Raw genomic sequence first — 17,086 nt, forward strand, 5'->3', positions numbered from 1 at the left:
GAAATTTTAAAATAGTAAAATTTGAAACAATGGCTTACTTATTTGTCTATTATAAATTCTGGTTGAGTCGAAATCTATGGATTCTTTTATAGCTTTATAACATGAATATTACTTCATTTGAGTTATAAAGTTATTAAAAAAAATATATTCATGAAACTGTGCAATATCAAAATCATATTTTATGTAGATTTATTTTGTTGTTTATATATGTTTATGCAGAGAATAACTCTTGCATCTCTTGGTACAATTAGTGCTTAGGTTTCAATTACTTGTCACCTTAAAGCTTGATGCATTGTGTTATTTTATGTTTTATCAAAGAGCATAAATGATATAGATGCATCATTGCTGGTGTCAATATATTCATGATCTCATCTTTCCATTTATAGTTTAATGATTTGAATTGTGTTTGTTTGATTTTGTTCACTTTCCTTAAATTTCCCCTCACTGTTTTTTTGCATGCAGCCCATTTTAAAACCAAGTCTAATGAGTGAAGCTTTCCAAATATAAGTACTAATAAAGAATCATTATAATGTTTAATTCTATTTCAAGTAATTTTTGTTTTAGCTCTTATGCTTGTTGAAATTTGAAGGAAATGAAATTATTTTAACTTTTCTATCTTTTGCTCCCCCCCCCCCCCCTTCTCACTGAGAATTTTTGTGTATATGGTATAGGTAGCACTTGCTGATTATAACACTGGCTTGATTTGCTGTGGTAGCTAGTTTTATTAACAATTTAGATTGAACTACCCTTGTTCTATCCACAAACTATGGATTGTCTCCCTTGCGATAATTTTGGCGTTGTCATCTGTGTTTACAGCCTGTCAAAAAGCCAGTACCTGCTTTATCTGAAATCAGTCTAGAATTCTTAAATTCTTATACTAAAATTAGTTATGTGTTGTTTTGTCAGTGTTGTGTGTAAAGTAATTAGCAATGCTTGTCAGCTGCTGCAAATCTGAACTACTTATTTATTTAGAAATCTTACAATTTTAGTTTAAAATTCCAAAACATTTAGTCCCATGACATGTCTTGCTTGCATGTTGATCCCTGATGATTGTGTTTGACATTGTGGATATAGTAAGGGTTTGGGTTTGTAGTGTATTAACATATTAGTGTGTTTAATGGAACATGTTCCAAATTTTTACACTGCCAAAATATTTATGTGACTTGTCGATGGACAAGCAAAGGCTTATCAAAGCAAGACTGTGATACAATTGTAAATAAAATAATCATTTTTTTGTCATAATCATCTTGACAAATGAAGGTTAATTTGGTATCCAAAGAAAATTGTGATATTTCTATGGAAACAATTTAACCTCAACTGTCAAGGTCATGTTCATTTGTTATTGGAATTATTGAAAATTGTTAATCAATTGATGAACTCCAGTTGGGCCACTTTTTACTTCAAATAGTTTATTTTGAAAAGCAAACAAAAATCAAATTCTACATGATATTGAAAGTGTGTGGCTTTAATACTTCTGTATGTGCATCTTTATCTTGTGTTATGTCTCGTCTGCAAGGAAAGTTGCAAAAGCTTAGCTTAGCTGCTGAACTAACTATTTCTACTGGTGGCATCAACAATTGTTAATTATACACTGGCAAGACATTCCTCTGTATCAACAGTTTATTGTGCAGAAATCTCAAGTTTTGAATTTAGTTAAAATACAGAAAAAGCAGGGTATTTGAAAAAAAAACTGTCTTTAAGTTAAATTCGATTTCTGTCATAGTTGGCCCAAGTTTCCGTAATATTTATACTTTTTTATGTAGAAGTAATAAGTGGCCTAACAAAATTTATGTGTTAAGTTTTGTTGAATAGAGATGAAATTCAACAAAATATTTGTTTTATAAGTATCTAATAATAATTATAAAGTTGATTATAAAAACAAAGAAAGGACAATAAAATAAGAAATAAGGTCAAGATAAGAAAAACAGTATATCCACATGTTGAATGGTTAGGTTTTTTTCTTAAAGTAATATTTTCTAATCATAAAATTATGATAAATTTGTCATCCATCAACGGATGGCATTGAAAAAAACAATCTCCCCGAAAAAAATAAGAATATTTTGGGGTCATGTAATAAATAAGGCAAAAACGTTAAGGCAAAAACGTTACCAGTAAAGTCAAGACTATTATTGATCCTTACAGGCAAGTTCATTTATAACAATATTTAGCTAAATTTTTAAACTATGTTAAGACTTCCAGCCAAAAAATGTATCTATAGATTTTTTTCTTATTTAAATGTTACAATACTGATTATACCTATGAGTTGTTGAGATTTATGTTTACACATTCCATCCAGTAATACCTCTTATGTCTTTAATGTTGTTTATAAATTATTTATTTTATACTTATTGTTATTAACTTGTTACTGCATAACATAATTTTTACAATGTTACAGAAGACCAATCAATGAAAAATGCATTTTTTGAAGGAGAAAATAAAATTTCCCATTGAATGAACTCAACAGAGCACATTCCTTTTAGATTTATTCAAAGAAACAATTCATTTGCAATTAAATATAAATTGTCAGGTCAACAATACCAGTGAATTCTTGAAAAATGTCCCATTGATCTGATTTTTAAAAAACATCATACTTTGTTGTGAGGAGAAAAGCTATTACATTTTTTGCCTTTTCTTGGTTCAAATAACCAATTCAACCATGTTTAATATTAAAATAACTGTTTGGAAAATTATCTCCCTTTTATAGGAAGTTTATGGCATAATTTTCATTGTTGATCCGATTAGGTGGAAGGTTTCACATGACAAAACTTTTAACCAAATCATTTTATATTTGTGGTTTATTGAAATGTTTATTTGTTTTTAATCCAGAAATGTTAATTTGAATATTCTATATCTCCTTGATGGATTTCAGAATATTCATATTGTTTGTTTTGACATAATGACTTGTATGATATTGTTGCTTTCCTTTACATTAATTTAAATGTAACACTGCAAACTTTTAGTTGACGATTATCTATTTTTGATTCACTGATTTGAATATAATATTCATTTAAGATACATTCCAGGTTTTGTGCTTATTCATTGGATTTAGCGTCATTTAAAAAAAAAAAGTAATAAAAAAAGTCACAATCAAGCGTTCACTTTCTTGACAATTGAACTCTTTTAAGTTAAAACATTGTTCATAGATTTGTTTATTTTTTATATTATGTTTATGGTCAGAAATCATGCAGTTATATGTTTTATAGTCCCACCTATAAAACAGAGAAAATAACAAATTTTTTAAAAATCTCGCAATATAAGTGCGCTTGAACTGTGCAATATTTCAGACAAAGCAAGCTCATTTATTCTAAAATGCTGTGTAGTTATCTAGACTTGATCTGTTACTAATTTCCAAAAGTTGAGTATTTTTTCTACCTAATCAAAGGCTTAATTTATTTGAATATTGTACAGCTTGACTATATTGAAGCATTACAAATTGATCCATGACTTAGTTGCTTTTCTTATTCAGGTGTTTTATAGGTGGGGCTATCCAGATTCAAACAATATAAGATAGTGAAGAAGGCATGTTTGTATGGAGATCCAAATCTGATATCAAACTTTTTGTTTATTATTTTCCGTCCATAACTTTGCAATATTTAATAATATATTTGTTTTCTTTTTTGTTTAACATAGTATTTATATGTAATCATACTGATGAATAGAATTCTATTTAAAGAGATGTGTACTTGTACTATTCAAGTAATAGTTTTTGGAATGCAGTTATGATTGAGATTGTTTGGAAAGGTTCAAAATTTAAACTATAAACATGGCAAATGTATTGAAAAAATATGAAAACTTTTGTCAAAGTGTATCTTAAAAGTAGGGCATAGTTTGAGATCATATTGCTCACACACTAAGTTTATTTTTAAAGATAAATCATAAAGACTCTGTTAATTCTGTTCATTGATCTAAGCTTTTAAAGATTATGTAATTTATGTATTTATTTATTTACGTGTATTTGCACCTTTGTTCAACCATTGAAAATGATGCACCAAGACTTCTAATGAAAAGAGTCAACTGTAAAATAAAATTACAAAATAGAATTATTACAGTATTCAGATGTGTCTGGTTTTTATTGTCGAGCCTGCAACTTTTGTTGCAGAAAGCTCGACATAGGGATAATGATCCGGCGGTGGCGGTGTTAGCTAACTTCTTAAAAGCTTTATATTTTAGAAGGTGGAAGACCTGGATGCTTCATACTTTGTATATAGATGCCTCATGTTACGAAGTTTCCGTCAGTCACATGTCCAATGTCCTTGACCTCATTTTCATGGTTCAGTGACCACTTGAAAAAAAAGTTCAAATTTTTTGTAATGTTGAATTCTCTCTTATAATCAGTAATAGGATAACTATATTTGATATGTGCGTACCTTGCAAGGTCCTCATGTCTGTCAGACAGTTTTCACTTGACCTCGACCTCCTTTCATGGATCAGTGAACAAGGTTTAGTTTTGGTGGTCAAGTCCATATCTCAGATACTATAAGCAATAGGGCTAGTATATTCGGTGTATGGAAGGACTGTAAGGTGTACATGTCCAACTGGCAGGTGTCATCTGACCTTGACCTCATTTTCATGGTTCAGTGGTTATAGTTAAATTTTTGTGTTTTGGTCTGTTTTTTTCGTACTATATGCAATAGGTCTACTATATTTGTTATATGGAATGATTGTAAGGTGTACATGTCTAGCGGGCAGATGTCATGGGACCTTGACCTCATTTTCATGGTTCAGTGGTTATAGTTAAATTTTTGTGTTTTGGTCTGTTTTTTTTCATACTATATGCAATAGGTCTACTATATTTGTTGTATGGAATGATTGTAAGGTGTACATGTCTAGCGGGCAGATGTCATGTGACCTTGACCTCATTTTCATGGTTCAGTGGTCAAAGTTAAGTTTTTGAGTTTTGGTTTTTTTATCTTATACTATATGCCATAGGTCAACTATATTTGGTGTATGGAAATATTTTATGATCTTTATGTCAGTAGCGCAGGTTTCTTTGGACCCTGAACTCATTTTCACGGTTCATTGCACAGTGTTAAGTTTTTGTGTTTTGGTCTATTTTTCTTAAACTATAAGTAATAGGTCAACTATATATGTTGTATAGAAGCATTGTTAGCTGTACATGTCTGCCTGGCATGGTTCATCTGACCTTGACCTCATTTTCATGGTTCATTGGTCTTTGTTTAGTTATCTTGGTTAATGTTAAGTTTATGAGACAGTTGTAATAAAGCTTTATACTTAGGACTATCTACATAATATCAATGATTAGTATAGAAGGCGAGACATTTCAGCATGTGCACTCTTGTTTGTTTTACTATAGATTTTTCTTACTTGAGCCCTAACGACTGTTGAAGATCTTATCATATTCTATGTCAAAGCAATATGACACAGAATATGATAAGATATTCATATTCTGTGTCATATAGAATGGATCCATTCAATAATTTTATAATAGACAATCAATGTAGAGAATACGGCACCAAAAATGTCCAGCCCCTACACTTTAACTAAAATGCACTTTACACTTATTTTATGTTTTTTAGCCAAAAAAAGGTCCCAAAAATTTTTTCGCCTCGCTACGCTCTGCGAAAATTATTACTTCCAAAATCATGGATCCGCCACCTGCTGTACATCAAATATAGACAGCCTATTGCCAGAGAAACAGTCCTAATTATAAAACTGTGACTATTGAACCATAAAAATGAGGTCAAAGTAAGATGAACCTTTCAATCAGACATGTGCAACCTTACATTAATTCCCTACAACAAATATTGTTGTTCTCTGAGATACAGATAATTAATAAAACATAATATTGACCAATGAATAATGAAAATGAGGTTCTGGTCCAAATGAGTGTAAACTGCCAGACAGACATCTACACAATACACCAAATATAGTTGATCTCTTACTTGTAGTATATGAAAAAAGAGACCAAGCCACAAAAGGTTTAACCAACATTAGTTGGTACCTTTACTAGTTTCCTGGAGTAGTTCACACTTTTTTACCACGTTCTCATAACTATGGTATGTGCCATATAATGTCCAAGCAAGACTGGTAAGTAAGAAGTCTGACCTGCTGGTTGTATCTGCACTGGGCAGGTTTTTTTGTTGTTTTCTACAAACTGTTTAGATAGACAAAGATGGTTTATACAAAGACTTCTGTACTATCAATTTTGCAAGTATTGTACCAAGTTGCCTAGCTGGAGCATTTGTTCTTTGTTGTTACTTGTCTCCCTTGTACATCTTTTTTTTTAGGATTTTGTTTGTGTGGTTTATCGTGGTATTTTGCACTGTTCAGTATTGAAGGGTACTCCTATTATCTTTTTAATGTATACAGTATAAGAAACTTGGCCATGTGAGCTATTGTCATAAGTTCTTTCATCTGTTTCTCATCTCCGTCTGTCTTCAAGTTACCGTTCAAAATATTCTCTGAATCCAAAGTTTTTCTGCTATATCTTCTTAAGAATGTCTACTATAAAGTTTGTGATTTTTGCCCAGTTGATTAACAAGTATGCTAGCATGGCTACAAAAATAATATGTGTCAAACTGCAGTTTTTTTACTGCTATCTTCCAGAAATTGTTGTTGGTCCCCGCAGAAAAAGCCCCAAAAAATACGTTTTTTTGTGCGTAATTATCATTACATAAACTGTTTGATAAATGAATTAGGTATTGACAATTCACTTGGAAACTGGACATATACCCTCACGACACTTACCAAAGAGGAAATCCTGGATAATCATAGGTATGTTCTATGTTCCTTTGGAATGTCAACCAAAGATGAAGAAATGGATCTTCCGTCATTGTATTGGATACCTAAACTACATAAGTGTCCTTACAAACAAAGACATATTGCTGGGTCTTCCAAGTGCTACACGAAACAAACCTCTTTCTAAATTATTAACATCTAGTTTATAAGCAATCAAATCCGAGCTCCAAAGTTATTGTGAAACTGCCTTTTCTAGTGGTGGCGTGAATCAGAGTTGGATACTAAAAAATTCCAAAGATCTTTTAAGAGTACATACAGTCTAAGACTCTCTCTCTCATCTTGGAATAGTATTAAAACATTTGACTTTTCGACACTTTACACAAGTATCCCCCATTTTAAACTAAAAGACAAATTGAAAAGTTGGCATTACTTTGTTTCATTAAAAAGAAAGGCGAACGTAGATACAAATATATTGTCTTGGGGAGGTATAAATCCTACTTTGTAAAGAATCACTCTGATTCAAAACAAAAGAAAAAATCTCTGAAACTGACATTATCAAGATGCATGATTTCTTGATTGACAATATATTTGTTACGTTTGCAGGACGTGTTTTTCAACAGACTGTCGGAATTCCAATGGGAACCAATTATGCCCATCTTCTTGTCGACGTGTTTCTGTATCAGGGGCGGATCCAGGAATTTATTACGGGGTGGTCACCTTTTGAAATCTTAAATCACAATTCAATTTTTTTATTGGTATCATGAAAATAGTTACAACTATAAAAGACAAAAGTTACATATTATTTATAAAATTGATTCCAATTTCATTTTTCTTGGATGCCTGCGTGCAAACATGTCAACTATAACATCAAGTTCTAACTCTAAACCTGTCAACTATAACATCAAGTTCTAACTCTAAATTGTAATGCACGTGCATCAGTGCAAGTCCATTTAGTCGGTCCTGGCCCATTGTTGCACGTAAAAATGTTTTCAGTAACCTGAGCTCACTATTCGAACGCTCACATTCACAACTTGTTACACTGTGCATTCTTGAGAATTGCATATATATTGGGATAATCAAGTTTGTTGCATTTTTTAATGGTTTCAGCAGCTGACTTTGGCAATGTATCTGTGGTATGTTTCCAGAAATGCAACCCCCTATCTACTTCCGAAGAAATTCCAAATGGACTAGGCAAGTCAGAGTGATAAAAATCAAGAAACGGTTTAATGTTCTCGAGTATTACATGAGCGTGTTGTTTCTGGATAGTCATCTCTGGAATTAAAATAAGCGCCATAACAGCTGTTTTAGAAAGAGAAGAAAATCTATCATTAATGCCAAAGATCAGTTCATCAATATACGGAATACAGAGTGCACGTCGAAAGTAATCATCAGGTGTTTCTCCAGGAACATTACAGCGGTTTCGTTGCCTACAGAAGGCACGATATCATGCTCCTTTCCCATGACGACAGCTTCTTCATACCAAGCAAGAAACTTGCAATCAACATTTTCTCTAACCTCGACCAGAAGAGACAATACTGATTGGACATTCATATATGCAGATATGATGTCTTGACTTCTCCCTTGAAGTTTTCTGCTTAAACCAACTGTGTAACCCATAAGATTTTTTACAGTAATAAGAGTAATGACAAAACTAAAACTTGTAATACCCGGTAGCTGCCAAAGGTGTTGTTAATTCTGAACTTGTTTCCCTGTTGAAGTCTTTTCTTAATGACATGTCTCAAAGAAAAGACTTCAACAGGGAAACAAGTTCAGAATCAACAACACTTTTGGCAGCTATTACAAGTTTCAGTTTCTTTCTGGACGTTGACGACGGATGAAAAGTGCCTGGTGAGCTAAACATTACATATTCATAAACGTTACAAGCATAAAACAGGTACAATTCTTCTATCTGTTTAATGCTGACAACATATCCATTCTAGTTATTGTATTTGAAATGATGAATACATATCACATATACTGTCGATTGCCAAGGCACGCCAATATCAAAATAAAAATGTAATCTAAAACATTACAATTCAAATTATACTGAAAGGTCAGTCATTTTTTTTTTTCATTTTATTTCTTAAAGTATGAACATTTATTTAATCCATGATTAACCATTATAAAATTGAGAATAGAAATGGGGAATGTGTCAAAGAGACAACTCCGGACCAAAGAGCAAAAAACAGTCCAAGGCCACCAATAGGTCATCAAAACAGCGAGAAAATCTGGCATCCGGAGGTGATCTTCGGTTGGCTCCTACACAAAAAAGTGTGCATCACTCATAGAAAAAAAACAATCATAATTTGCTGTTGATATGCAAATCTACCGTATGTTCCTTGTACCCTATATACCACTTTGCCTCATATTCTTATTAAGAAAAAATTCACATCCCTAATTAACTGGGCATTTAAAAAGTCGGAATGCGAGTACATATGTTCAAACTCTTTTAGATCATTTTTTAGTAGCAATAAACAAAAGAACTATGTCAATTGGACATGCTTTGATACTATTTATGCACTTGAATTTTTACTTGATAACATTTTTGTTCGCTTTGGAGATTCCGTATATCGTCAAGTTATTGGAATTCCAATGGGGACTAATTGTGCACCACTTATTGCGGACCTGTTTTTGTATTGTTATGAGTTACAATTTATGACTAAAATTAGCAAAGACCCATCAAAACAACATTTGATACAAAAATTGAACAATACTTTTAGATATTTGGATGATATATTGGCTCTAAATAATGACGACTTCAGTATGTATACTAAAGAAATTTATCCTGTAGAACTAACTTTAAATAAAGCTAATGATAACAATGACCACTGCCCTTTCCTCGATCTTGATATCTATATCATAAACGGGAAGCTTAATACAAAAATTTATGATAAAAGAGATGATTTTTCATTTCCTATTGTTAATTATCCATTTTTAGATGGTGACGTTCCCTTGTCACCATCTTATGGTGTTTATATATCTCAACTTGTACGATTCGCTCGTGTATGTAACAATGTATTAGATTTTAGCGAGAGAAATTTATGTATTACTGAAAAATTATTACACCAGGGTTTTCGATATCACAAACTGGTCAAAACATTTACTAAATTTTATCACCGGTATAAGGAAATAATTCGTAAATATAACTCAACATGCAGACATCTTATACGTTCAGGTATTTCACATCCAAAATTTTATGGAAATATTCTTTATAAAGCACAAAAATGTCAGTATTCTCCTCAGAAACTAACAAAACCTTTAAATAGACTTATTAAAAGGGGATATAGTTACGATACTGTTGTCAGGTCATTAAAGATTGCATATTTTGGCTTTAACATTGATTCACTGATAGGGTCTTTGCATCGGAACTAAACACATTTATTTCTAAAAAAAAAAAAAAAAAAAAAAAAAAAAAAAAAAAAAAAAAAAAAAAAAAAAAAAAAAAAAAAAAAAAAAAAAAAACAGTTGTTGGCATGACACGGGTTATGTTCTTCTCATATATTTTATGATAGTATGATACTAAACCCCTAACGGGAGGGATTGTACCTGATATTCATATGATGAAGACATAATCTTTCAATCAGTTTAATTGAGGTCTGGAGCTGGCATGTCAGTTAACTGCTAGTAGTCTGTTGTTATTTATGTATTATTGTCATTTTATTTATTTTCTTTTGTTACATCTTTTGACATCAGACTCGGACTTCTCTTGAACTGAATTTTAATGTGCGTATTGTTATTCTTTTACTTTTCTACATTGGCTAGAGGTATAGGGGGAGGGTTGAGATCTCATAAACATGTTTAACCCCGCCGCAATTTTGCGCCTGTCCCAAGTCAGGAGCCTCTGGCCTTTGTTAGTCTTGTATGATTTTAAATTTTAGTTTCTTGTGTATAATTCGGAGTTTAGTATGACGTCCATTATCACTGTACTATTATGCATATTTTAGGGGCCAGCTGAAGGACACCTACGGGTGCGGGAATTCTCGCTACATTGAAGACCCATTGGTTGCCTTCGGCTGTTGTTTGCTCTATGGTCGGGTGGTTGTCGCTTTGACATATTCACCATTTCCTTTCTCAATTTTATCCTATTATCTACAAAGTTTCATGAAATTCTGTTTTGTGGTTTAGAGGATTTGCGATGACGAACTGTTGCAGAAGCATATTGAGGCCAATAATTGCGAAGGCGAAAAATTCCTAGCAAAAAAAAAAATAAATCACAATTTCCTGTCGCTATGCATATCTACATTGAATGTCCTTATTATCTATAAGTTTCATAAAATTCTGTTGTGTGGATTTAGAGGAGGTGCGATGACAAGAACATAACTGACGGACTGACGGACGGACGGATCAAAAACATTATACCACACACAAAAAATTCGTGGGGGTATAAAGATTTTTACTTTTTTAGAGATAAAGTATATTTGCCACCAGTACTTCCGTTTTATAATAGCATCGTCCAAGTTTTAAGCCAATAACACATGATACCAAAGGTATGGAAAAGGTGTTTTCGTAAGTTGAACGATGAAAACGGCAATCTGTTCTTATTCATACAAACGTCTTAACGATGAAGTATTCAGAGCTCCAGATAAGGTGCGTATTTGCGTGATCACGTAATACAAATAATAAAAAACCCAATGCAATTGCCCATTGCAGGGTTCAATAACCCAATTAATTCAAAGGAAAACCCAATTATATTCCAAAACCATGAGTTCTCAACCCTTTTATTGGCTACCATTTGCGTTATTTACCCTTATCTGTTTACAGTGGTCGCGTAAACTATTTTTTATAATATTTATAATTGGAAATTTCCTTTCGTTCTAAAAATAGATCCCTGCATCAAGTAGCTGAAATGGGTCCCTGTTAGAGTTTTCCGTTGCTCAATAGATACACGTGTTTTTGAAAACATTTCGATCTTCTCGGCGTTTATCCAATTAGCGTGTGTCATGAAGTCATATTTTTTTCGCATTGCTTGGGATTTATCATTACATACATTGAATTAAAACTAAAGTGAATGTCCGGTAAAAATATTGAATAGAAGCATGTTTTCTGCTTCTTTTGAAAAGCTGAGGGAAAGTTATGATGATAACAAGACTCAGCCAGTGTTTTTAGGAAGCGTCCATCGAACACACGGGCGCGTGTACGTACCTTAACGAGAACATTGCTAATAAAAGCAGGGTTTCCTCAAAAACGAAATCAGTTGGAAAAAGTGAAAGGCCAAATTAATTTTGACATGATAAAGCATCAGAAACCAAAAGTTCTAATAAAAGACAACTAAACCCAGATTTATGAAAATTGGAATAAAACAAAAACATTCAAGTATAATTAGAGTTTATATACTATTTTTTTTCATTTACGGTTAATTAATGAATACACACACAGGCACTGGTCTCAGAATTTATTCAATGCTATAAAGGTATAAGACGAGTGCCTGTGAATACACATCCGTTTTTTTTACAGTTTATATGAGAAAATACAAAACTGGCAGAAGGTTTGAAACGGAACACAAATTAAACCTACAATTGCTTCTCAGTCAATAAACCAAATAAAACAGCTAGCAAATAACCCTAACCCTAAACCAAATAAAAAAGCTAAACAAAGAAAGAAACATATTTAAGATGGAAAACAAATCTGGGGTTGATATTGCCTAAATATTCAATATTGTGTTGATGAAAAAACCCAATACATTAAGGAGCTTGGTGGTGAAAAACCCAATTTGATATTAGCATGAGGGGTGAATTGGAATTGATTGAATGCAATCAAAAAACTTTATCACCCAATTATATAAGAAAATGGTGGGTAAAAAACCCAATATGTGAATTCTTATCTGGAGCTCTGAAGTATATCATAGTTGAACAGAAAAGAAACTTCAACATTGCTCTGTACTTTTCTGTATTATGACTTATTGACATTTGAGAAAAGTTAATTAATATTAATTTGAACATTTCCTGCTTAAAGACGGTATGTCATATATATTACCAAAAGTTCTTCCAGTTGTTATGCGCGTAGACTGGTCATTATCGGAGTCTCAAATACTGGTTTATTGGTCAGGGGTGCTGTTCGATGGGATCCGCGATTTCCTTAGACTTTTTCTCACTGTTTGGATAATTCGTTTTTCCTTACAAATAACGTAAACAACAAATATGGCGGGAACTGAAACGTGATAGATAACGTGCGATGCCAGATGAAACATTTCTATCAATTCATGATAAAAACTTTCTCGGGAAATTTGGTCAATAAGCAAAATTTCAAATACCAGCCGTGGTATAAGGATGATTATGAAGATCGTACTTATCGTTCCAATAAATCTTGTATGTTGTACACGACCTGCTTCAGCATGCTCAGTATTCTCCTGTTTTGACAACGACTTTGACTTTGATTGGATCTCTAGGAATAGTATGATCGTACCTGCTATCATACATACAAAAGGAATTACGATGCCTATGGTCATCGGAGCCACTATTCTGATGATGTTATATAAGTGAGATTCGACGTCATAAATTGCTGATGGTACCATAATGCAGGTATTAACTCTTCGCTTTGACCTTATATTCAGGTAGGAAAATCTTTGGAAAATGACATCAAAATGCATGAGAGACGAGATCGATGTCGAGACAAGGAAAGATACGATTAACAACGTGGTCAAAAAGCGTTTCCTATACAACCACTGAGCTTTAGTGGGGTAATATATGTAGAAACATTGAAACACACAGGTAACAAATTTCAACCATTGGGACTGGAAATACAGCACTTGTGGTAAGAACGCTGCCAGTATGCGGTATACTTCACACCATCTGAAAGGCACACCACCATAGTTAAGGTCAATAGGCAAGAAGACGAAATGGAACGGAAGAGGAAGCAGTATTCCTATGATATCAATTAGCATAAATGTCATTGTAAGAACGTATGTTTTGAAGCATTTATCTTTCCTTATGTAAAAGGCCATGAGAATGAACGCTGTTACAGCAACTAAAAACACCAATGGCTGGGCATATAGTCTGTACATGCGTTCTAAGGTTGACACATATGCAAATGGCTTCAGCACACCTGAACGTCTGGCATTGGCGATGGCTTTCGACAAGGCAAACAATTTTACGAAGTAAGAATTTCTTGACGACACATACTCATCTACTTGGTCCTGCGACATATTATTGAAGAACATGGACACATTCAAAGTGTCCCGGAAATGTCGTGAAAGTAAAAACGCCATTTTTCTCTGAAAATAAAACAAAAAATATGAATGAGATAGTACATTTTACAATATAAAAAATGGATGTCCGTATTTTATATTTCACGGTTTAAAATTCTCAGAAGAGAGTTGCTGTTTTTACTTTTAAAACAGTAGAACATGTTTTCTTCATTGAATCAAGGATTTGTATAGTAAGACAACATTGTCTATACGTGACAAAAATAAGAACACAACTCGATGCATGTGTACAAAAAAATCACGTTCCGATATCGTAAGTCACGAGTAGTAGTAGTAGTAATAGTGGCGAGTACCGAAGTCTCGCCGCGGAAGAGATTACGATAAGCCGCGATATTCCAATCCTTCTTACTATACAAATCCTTGATTGAATTCAATGCACGGAAGTCAAATATTTAGGTCCTGATAAAGATGGCACAATACCGCCAATTCTGTAATCAGTCCAAAGAAGTTGACATTGAACACAAATTATTTGAACATTTTAAAACCTGCGGCTTGGTATATTTTCCATTTGTCTCGCATTGCAATTGCTTCCACTGTAGATTGTTGACAAAATTAAATATGTATATTCAGTCGTTAAGAAATATATATCTTTAATTATTGTTGAGTTTTCGAAAGAAACGTTTGGTACATCTTCACCGATTTTCCGTGCAAAACTTTCGGATTTTTTTATTTATCTAAACATCGGATATGAATGAGTTGACTGTACAAAGGGCGATATTTTATTTTTAACATAAATTCCCTTAATTATGACGACAAAATAAAAGATGTATACACTGCCACGGACGTGGTTCTTACCTTGGGACAGGTGCGTGGTTATAAATATCAAAATCCAAATGATCGCTTTTAAAGGAAAGCAAACTCAAAGTGCTTTACTAACATGTTCAACATGATGTTGACAAGAAAGCATTCCGGCCTTCATTTTTACAACGGAGGTTCTACTTGGAATTATAGAAGTTTAAATGGCAACGATACGAAAATTGTTGTGTTTTATCTTATTCAAAATTGTTAATTTTGTTTTTGGCAAACAAACAGTTTCATAAGACACAAATACCAATGTATATTTAAGAGTAATTATGAAATACATAAAATACATTAAATTTCCTTAATTAATGACAAAAAAAATAAGATGTGGTCTATGCCACGGACGTGGTTCTCAACTTGGGACAGTTTCGTGGTTATATTTATATCAAAATCGGAATGATCGCTTTTAACTGAGAGCAAGCTCGAAGTGCTTTACTAGCATGTTGCTGACAAGAAAACATTCCGTGTATCGTTGTCCGTTATGTTTTGTCCAAATTCTAAAGCCATCAAAAGAAATGAAATATCACAGCTTTCCTTTGTAATAAGTTGTTCTTTTTTTTAATTTAAGAAAATTTATTCGTGAAAGAAAATAGATTGTATACATACCTTTTACTAGGTGTTTGTTTATCCCTGGTGTTTGTTTATATCAGCAAATGCATATACATGGCTTGTATAAATAGTAATGGTAAATTTAGATGAATGACGTTCTAGATAATCCGTTCAAACGCACGTACTCCATTTTTCGTGCTCACAAATACGATATATTTCTAATTAAAAGACAAAACCTACATGATTTTATAAGCTCGTCGTATTTAATCGTTGGCAATCACACATATAATATAACATATAACGGTCAGTTGCCGGTTCCTGAACAATCTAATTAAAATATAGATCTCCGATTTCGTTATACTACGTTACTCATATGTAGTAACGTAGTATAACGAAATCGAATTCGAATACTTTATTTCTCATAAAACTACAATTACATAGTTATAGAAAACATACATACCGGTAAATATAACTATAAGGTACAATTTTTACAAGCATGTGTGAACAATACAACCGCGAAATTAACTTGGAGGACTAACTTTCACATTTATAACTTCTTCTTCTTTAGGTTTCAAGCGATCCTTCAATTATTGAAGATTATTCGCCGGGCGTCGACTATAAAATTTATAATTTACACTATTGCAACAAAAATCAAAAATAACAAAATCAAAAAATCAACATAATTTATGTACATTTGAAAAAATAAATTGTGATAAAACTATATACATTTGATAACAGAATAGTTAGGGATAGAATATGGGGATGAGAGCAGATTCTGAGATCATACTATTGAATTCCTGTACTGTACTGCATGATACCATTTGTTGTGGCAGATGATTCCAATTTATAACAGTTCGTGGATAAAATGAATATTTATAACTGTCTTAAGATGTTTGTATTTGCCTAAATGAGTGTGGATTGCTATGTCTGGTTCTATTGTCTAGTGGGATCAAAAGGTTATGTGTAGGGACTGCAACAATTTCATGTATAATTTTGTAAAAGAAAACAAGTCTGTATCGTAAACGCCTAATTTCGAGTGGGTACCAATTTAGGTCTGTCATCATTTCAGTAACTGAGCTGGTGTTATGGAAGCGGTTGCATGAGAAGCGTGCTGCTCTTCTTTGAACTTTTTCGATTTGTGAAATTTGCTGTTTTTGATGTGGGTCCCAAATTGTTGAGCAGTACTCTAATTTTGGTCGGACAAGAGCTTTATATGCGTGAGCTTTAACTTTCGGTGATGCTATTTTTAGGTTTCTACGAATAAATCCAAGGGACTGGTTTGCTTTTGATGTCATGTTATCGATATGTTTGTCCCATTTTAAATTTGATTGAAGAGTTGGGTCTAAATATTTTGTAGAGTCGACGTTTTCTAGAGAGTGATTGTGTAATTTATAAGTGAAGATGATAACACAATGTTGACTGCTGTACCCCTATTTTTGACTTTTTTACCTATTGTGTCTGTTTGTTTTGTTCACGCATCGGTGACAATATAATGGAATTTGATGCGACTGTCATACAAGTGAGAGGTTTAGCTAGCTATAAAACCAGGTTCAATCCACCATTTTCTACATTTGAAAATGCCTGTACCAAGTCAGGAATATGACAGTTCTTGTCCATTCATTTTTGATGCGTTTTGTTATTTGATTTTGCCATGTGATTATGGACTTTCCGAATTGATTTTCCTCTGAGTTCAGTATTTTTGTGATTTTACTTTTTATAAGTGAAGTCTAAAGGTTTGCGTTTTTGAGTTACACTGAGAATGTTGCACTTATGAGGGTGAAAATGCATGAGCCAGTCCTGCTCCCACCTGCCGGCCGTTTTTAAGTTAGACTGTAA

The sequence above is a fragment of the Mytilus galloprovincialis genome, chromosome 2 (genome assembly GCF_965363235.1).
Source record: "Mytilus galloprovincialis chromosome 2, xbMytGall1.hap1.1, whole genome shotgun sequence".
Lineage (NCBI taxonomy): Eukaryota > Metazoa > Mollusca > Bivalvia > Mytilida > Mytilidae > Mytilus > Mytilus galloprovincialis.